Source organism: Solanum tuberosum, unplaced genomic scaffold (genome assembly GCF_000226075.1).
Source record: "Solanum tuberosum cultivar DM 1-3 516 R44 unplaced genomic scaffold, SolTub_3.0 scf00006, whole genome shotgun sequence".
In the NCBI taxonomy this organism is placed as follows: domain Eukaryota; kingdom Viridiplantae; phylum Streptophyta; class Magnoliopsida; order Solanales; family Solanaceae; genus Solanum; species Solanum tuberosum.
This window is the reverse complement of record NW_006238932.1, coordinates 3,588,634-3,595,836: the sequence shown is the minus strand read 5'-3', so window position 1 is coordinate 3,595,836 and position 7,203 is coordinate 3,588,634.

The following is a 7,203-nucleotide window of genomic DNA, read 5'->3' as shown; positions in this document are numbered from 1 at the left end:
TCTTTTTTCTTATTTTACCCTTTGTTCTATTTGAGAAATAAAGTCATTGAGATTTCTAATTATATTTCATTTTCGCACGTTATGTATTAGTAGATTTTAGACATGACAACAAGGTTTTGGAGTTATTATAGAATGAATAAGTTTTCCGCTTTTATCTTGGTCTTGTTTTACTTTCCGCATTTTTTTAGTTCCCTTAGCTTGTGGTTTACTTATCTTTGTGGGAATAGAAAGGTGTCATAACGTCTATTTTTAGATCGGGACATGCAACCACATAGTGTAACATCCTTATCTGAGTGAATTATATTCCATCTCATGTGCTTGATGAGAAGCTTCCCATATTTACAATATTTGAAAATCAATGTTCTCACTTAGATTTGGTATATTTATTGTTCTTTCTTAGGTGGCTAATAGCGTTGTACCTCTAGCACCAGATTATCTTGATATGGAAGGAACATTTGCAAATGTAACATTTGATCACCTCAGAGTAATAGTGCGAGGAAACATTCGAGGGACAAATCGTCATCTACAACTGGTTAAGCTTCTCTTATTGATGTCGCTGATTCTTATGAGAATCATAGTTAAAGCATCGATCTGTGAAGATTATGGAAGTATGAAATCACTAATTGAGCCGATCAAAATTTCATTTTGCATCACCTAAAGCAGAAATTGTCTTCAAATTAACAAGTATTATATGATTACAATCCTCACAGATCTTCACTTGTCTGTAATCAAACCATATCTTTTTAGTTAAATTTTTTTGGAAGTTGAGGAAAATGGATAGAAATAGGAGTGTTCTAGTAGTAGTAGTAGTAGTAGTAGTATATCGCTATGTTTTGGACCATTACTTTGGCTTGTAAAGTTGTTTACTTTGAGATGTGATGATATATTTAAGGAGCTATAAATCAATCTCGCATGTAATCAAAAAACTATTACATGTGTAAGACTGCGGCATTTGGGGAGGACTTCTAGTATTGGAAAATTTGTGAAACACGGGGAGGAGTCCAGCTACATCAAGATTTCCCTGAGAGAGGAAACCAAAGAGCGGTAAATAGTTACTGAACAAAACAAGTCTGAGTGGATTTATAAAGGTAAAAAAAGTTCAAATTTTTTTGGTGTATATATTTTCCACACAATATAGTTAAATGTTCCTCTCAAGAAATTTTGATGTACCTTGACTCCTGTTTGTCCAAATATCCCATAATTACTTATTCTAAATACTTCTGTAATAGCGTTTCAAGAAGTACATTAAAATGTTTGATAAACAAATTCATTTGACCAATCTTAAACCTAAAAAACATCTTCTCTATGAGAGGGAGAAGAGACAATAGAAACAAAAAAGGGAAAGGAGAAGATAGTTGTTCAATATTTTAGAGATAAATGGATAAATATTAGCGAGTAACAGTTTGGTAAACACAAAATTTTGGTAAGAATTTATTTTTTCTTGAAAAAGCTAATTATCTACTCTTGCTTCTTGACAGGAGCATAAATTTGTAATTTTCATTTCCTCAGAAAATGAGCTGCTTATGCAACGTTTGTAATCTCAAAGGTAGCAATATATGCAACACAAAATTATGAGGAGATCGATAACTCCAACAAGCATAAGATTTAATAAAAGATTGTCAAAAAACAGATAAGAAACTTAACAACAAAGTTTTCAAAGATGAAATTAAAATGAGGACAGTGTAATTATAAAACTGTGTTTGGTAACATCATGACACAAACTAATATCCGAGCGCATGTATTGAAACAAAATACGCTCCTCCTGCGAACAAAGGAATCAGTCAATCTGCATTAAAAGTTCAAAAACTAAAATTTATCAGTGAAACCGTCAGACTAGTCTAAACGTATGAGTTTGTTCTTAGTGTTGTCATGAAATTAATGTACTTTTTGTCGTTTTTATTGTGGAACATCATTTTATAGAGCATAAGTCCAATCATCTTCATCCGCCAGCTCCAAAGAGAACATGTTGAGAACTCAGTACAAGTATAACGGTTTCAATTTAAACATTATGTTTTTTGTATATATAGTACCTTTTCTTGTTTTGCTTGTGAAGGACTTTGAACAACATCAATTTGTTGAGGAGAAGTCTTAGCATCTTCCTTGGCAGGCTGAACACATATTGATTCTTAGAAAAAAAAAGCTAAGGGTGATGTGTGAAATTTAAAGTGTATTCAGATGGCATTTACTTCTTTGTCGATCATTGTTTTCTCAATGGAGCCGTGTTGATCCTGTCCCTTTTTCTCCTCACTGTCAACATCTAATTTTTGTTTTTGCATCATCTTCTTACGGGTCCTCCTTTTGTTTCTTTCTCATTTCAGTTTCATGCCAAAGATACTATGGAATTACCAAAAATAAAAAAACAATCTAACCAAATTGTATATCAAAATTAAAGAATTCGTTCGATAATACTAATAAGTTCAAAGTTGGAAACAAAGAATTAGAATGAGCACAAAGAGTTCAACTAATTGGGAGCATAACCACTATGTGAAGCTTTCTCCTTATTATAAACATTTAACATAACATATCATGTACATTGAAAATCTTTTATCAATTTTAGAAACATGGAAAAATAATAAATGAACTTTTTAAAAAAAAAATTACAATAGAATAACAATTTTATTTCCCTAGTACAAATTAGGGATCAAAATGGATTTGTTTGTTCCAATAATGGTGTCGTTTGCCTATGCCAAACATAGATTGAGCATTAAAGTCATACAAATTTGGAACTACCCAATTACAAATTAAGCATTGATACATGAGATAATCAATTCAAAATCTAGTAAACATAACAAAAATTAATTCTGCTCCAAAAGCAGGGAGTGTGTTTTCATACATTTATCAGTTGATGTTATTCTCTAAGATAAAATAAAATATATAAAAATTGATTTCTAATTCATGTTGGGAGAAATAAACAATAATCTTCGTGAAGTAGTAACACTTATTAGGTCAAAGGGCAAAAGAACTAGCAAATAAAATGAAAAAAAATTAATTGATTGACAAAATTATATTAGGTTTCGAAAGAATGTAACTCACCATCACATACTGATTGTCCTTCAGTGTAAGACAAAAGAGGATTGAAATAAGCGTTTCTATCTCTCGTGTTGTTGTCGTCTCCTCTTGATTGATGAACTATTCCCTGCTCAACATGAATTAAATGAAGAAACAAATCAATTCAGGAAAATAAAATCATGGCTAACAAAATACTAGAAAATTCATAAAGAAATCAATTTGAGAAAACTTTATGCTATAACCAAACTTAAACGAAGTTTAGAGAAAAAGACATTACATTAAAATCAATAAACAACATACACACAAAAAAGGAATCTAGATAGATAGAAAGAAATGGTTGCAAATATGAACTATGAAAACTCACTTTTTGGGTATTTTGGCAAAAAGATTATTTACAAAAGAAATTATTCTATATTTATATACATATATAATTTGTGTAATGTATTTTGGATTTTGAGTTCTGCTTTTGAAAAGTTATGACTATTCTTAAATAGGGTCAAACTTCCTCTATTTCTTTTTAATTTTATTCCTAATTTTTTACTAATTCTAATTTCAGTCCTTTCCATATATACTATGAATAAGTACAAGACCCGTTTGGACATAAAAATTATTCACTTTATTTTAAAAATTAGTGTTTTTCTATAATGATTATTCACTCTATTTTGGAAAGTAGTGTGTAGACAATAAAATTCGCGTCGAGAAAACAATAATCAAGAACGGAAAATTAATAGCAACAATCGTATTTATTATTTCAAAGTGCGAGTGTTACAATCTCTATGATTCCTCTGAATTCGCCTTTTCAAATATGATTCAAGGGCTTTAAAGCTTGATCTTGAATCTTTGATGAATTTGAACTTTGAACTTTATCTTGATCTTGACTTTTACTTGAATTCAAGGGCTTCGAGCTTGTTCTTGAATCTGATGGTCTTGATCTTGATCGTTCTTGAACTTGAATGCTTGAATTCTTAAACTTGTAGCTTTATAGAGAATTTTATGGCGTTTGTACCACGGATTTTCTCTAGCTTCTTGTTTAGAATTTTCTGTCTCCAATGAATTATGAGGACCCCTATTTATAGTTTTAGAATAGAGGAGTTGTGATTGGAACAGGATTCCCTTCGACCAATCAGATTTAAGTGACATGTCATATGGGCTTTATGGAGCGGGATTGTCATCTTTGACACATGTCATGACCCTATTGGTTTCTTTGTTTGACTTGGCGTGCCATGTCATTTGCCACGTGGCACCAAAAATGGGCCTCTAGGATGAGATGAAATTGGACTTGGCAAATCGGGCTCATCTACTGTAGCCCAAATCAATTAAATTAGATTAAATTCATATTTATTGGACTCAAATAATTAGCCCATAATATTTATTTGGACTAATATACTCATGAATTTAATATAATCCGAATCATTTTATAAATTTATATTTAATAAATTTTAAATGATTACAAATGCCCCCTGCTTCAAGTCTTGCCGAGATATTTTATCTTTTAAAGACTAGGCTTGAAGCATTAAATAGTTACAAAATTGATCTTGAGTCAAATAAAATAAACTAATCAATGCAATTTATTTATTTAACATTTCACCAATTACTTGGAAGATTCCAATCAATATTATACATATATTGTCAAAATTTCCAACATAAGTATATACTTCAGATGGTCTTTTGAACGGAGGAACCTAATTTAAGGGCCCACATTTTACTGTCACCGTTTCATGTCTCCAAATTTGTCAAGGATTAGGCTACAAGCTATTTCAGCGCCACAAACCGTTCCTTATTTTATTCGAAGTGACCAATCGCCTTAGTTAAAAATAAATTGTAATTGAACTAGAAATTGTAATCCTACTCAATTTCATATTCATATATATGTTTTATTGTCTTAGCTGAAAAGGAATTGTAATTGAATTAGGAATCGTAATTCTACTCAATTTCATATTCATATATCTTTTCTATTGTTTTAGACGAAAATAAATTGTAATTAAACTAGGAATTGTAATCCCACTCAATTTTATATTCATATATCCTTTCTATTGTCCTAGCCAAAAAAGAATTGTAATTGAACTAGGAGAATGATTTAATTCCCATCACATGACATCTATAAATAGGCACATTGTCTCCACAATTTTGTCTTCAATTACAAATTGTGAGCTACGAACCTATGACGAAAGGGGCATAATTCAAGGTAACCTCCCTCCTTTTTCCTGATTTTCGTAACTTTTTTACAGTTTGACACGTTTGTCGTAGAAAATTCATATCTCATTGTAGAAAAATTGAAATCATGAACGGTTTTATTTTTCAGAAACTAGACTTCTCGATCTCTAACATATCCAAAATTCAGAATTTAATAACTTCAGAATATTCTTTTTTTGATGAATTTTTGAAGTTAGCTCTAGATTCTGTCATTCTGAAAATTTCAGATTTGTGTAGCTTTTCTAAAACTCTTGTGTACTGATGTAGGAACAACAAAATCACAAGACGCTTGATTATTTCGAATCTAGACACAAATTTCTAAAGCATATCCGAAATTCAAAATTTAATACCTTCGGAATCATTCCAGATACTATTTCAAAGTCAGCTTTAGAGTTTGGTGCACCAAAAGTTTCAGATTTCTGCGATGACACCAAAAAAATTGTATATCGAGGTAGAAGTATCGAAATTGCGATCCACTTGATTCTACAAAAACTAGACACAAAAGGCCACAACATACACAAAATTTAGGATTAAACTCCTTTAATTTTGTTCTAGACAATTTTTTTTTGAAGTTAACTTTAAATTTTGTCACATAGTTGATTGCCAATTTTTTTTGTTGCCTCACAAAATATTTTATATCTTGATGTTGGAACGTCATCACCAAAAAGGGTTGTGCTCGCTGGAAACTATACTTCAAGGGTTTTATTATCACCAAGAAAATATTGTCTCAAGTCTAACCTAGTTAGCTTATCATAGCTTCCAAGTCTCAAACGTCTTGACGGGTAACAATCTCTCCTTTACTTATATCCTCTTTGTATTGTCCTTTTTTGTGTGTGTGTGTTTCTTTTTTTTTTCTTTTTTGTAGATCAACAAAAACAATATTTGTATTTTTCGCGGAGGCTACACCATGGAGAGCTTTATCACACAAGAATTTGATCTTGAGGTGTGAGGGGATGTGTTTAACGTCCCTGCCTTGAAGATCACTAACTTGAGGCTTTACTAAATTCCGAATACTTGAGCACACTCTCAAGGCGTTACAAGGTCCCGAATACATAAGCATAAGGTGTGAAGGGATGTGTTTAACGTCCCCGCCTTGAATATCACTAACTTGAGGCTTTATAAGGTCTTTTAAGGATAAATCCGCGAAAAGACCAGCTTAAGGTGCAAAGGGACAAATCTTGTCCACCTTAAGGCATGGCGGTTTTTTTTTTGTTACTCCTGACCCGCAAGAGTATAAACTGTGTACGGCAAATAAAACAATTTTTTTATATAAGGATAAATTTGTGAAGCGGCCAACTTAAGGTGCGAAGGGACAAATTTGTCCACCTTAAGGCATGGAAATTCACCGACTTGTACATTTGGAGGATTTGGAGACTTCTACTTACATACTTGAAGTCTTGCTTGCACACTTAGAGGATTCAAATACTTCAACTTGTATACTTAGAGGATTTGAATACTTCAACTTGTAAACTCAAAGAATTTAAAGACTTCAACTTGCATACTTGGCTAAATTTAAAGACTTTAAGTGTACTGTTAAAGAAACTCATATTTTATAAGGGTTTGCCCCCATCTATTGACCATTCAATACTTCGTACAAGTTTACAGTTTGATGAGAGAAAAGATAAAACAAAATACTTATCGCTTTGACTGACATGTGACAGATCAAGTGGGAACATGTGGTTTTTTGACACTCATGCAACTGAACTTAGGATATATTTTAAGCGCCTACGTACCTCAGTTAAGAGGATCAAGTCACAACGTAGTTCAGGGGGATTGAGTGAATTATTTTTTTTTGTTTTTTTTTGTTTGTTTGTGCCGTACACAGTTTATACTCTTGCGGGCCAGGAGTGACATGCAGTTTAGGCTCGTACCTTAAGGAGCATCATCTTACTTCAAGGGTAGTACCTCTTTAGGAATTTTGCATTAATAGGACCGATCTTTACGCCATCTGCATCAACAAGCTTGTAAGCACCATGTGAATATGCTTCTTGTACAACATAC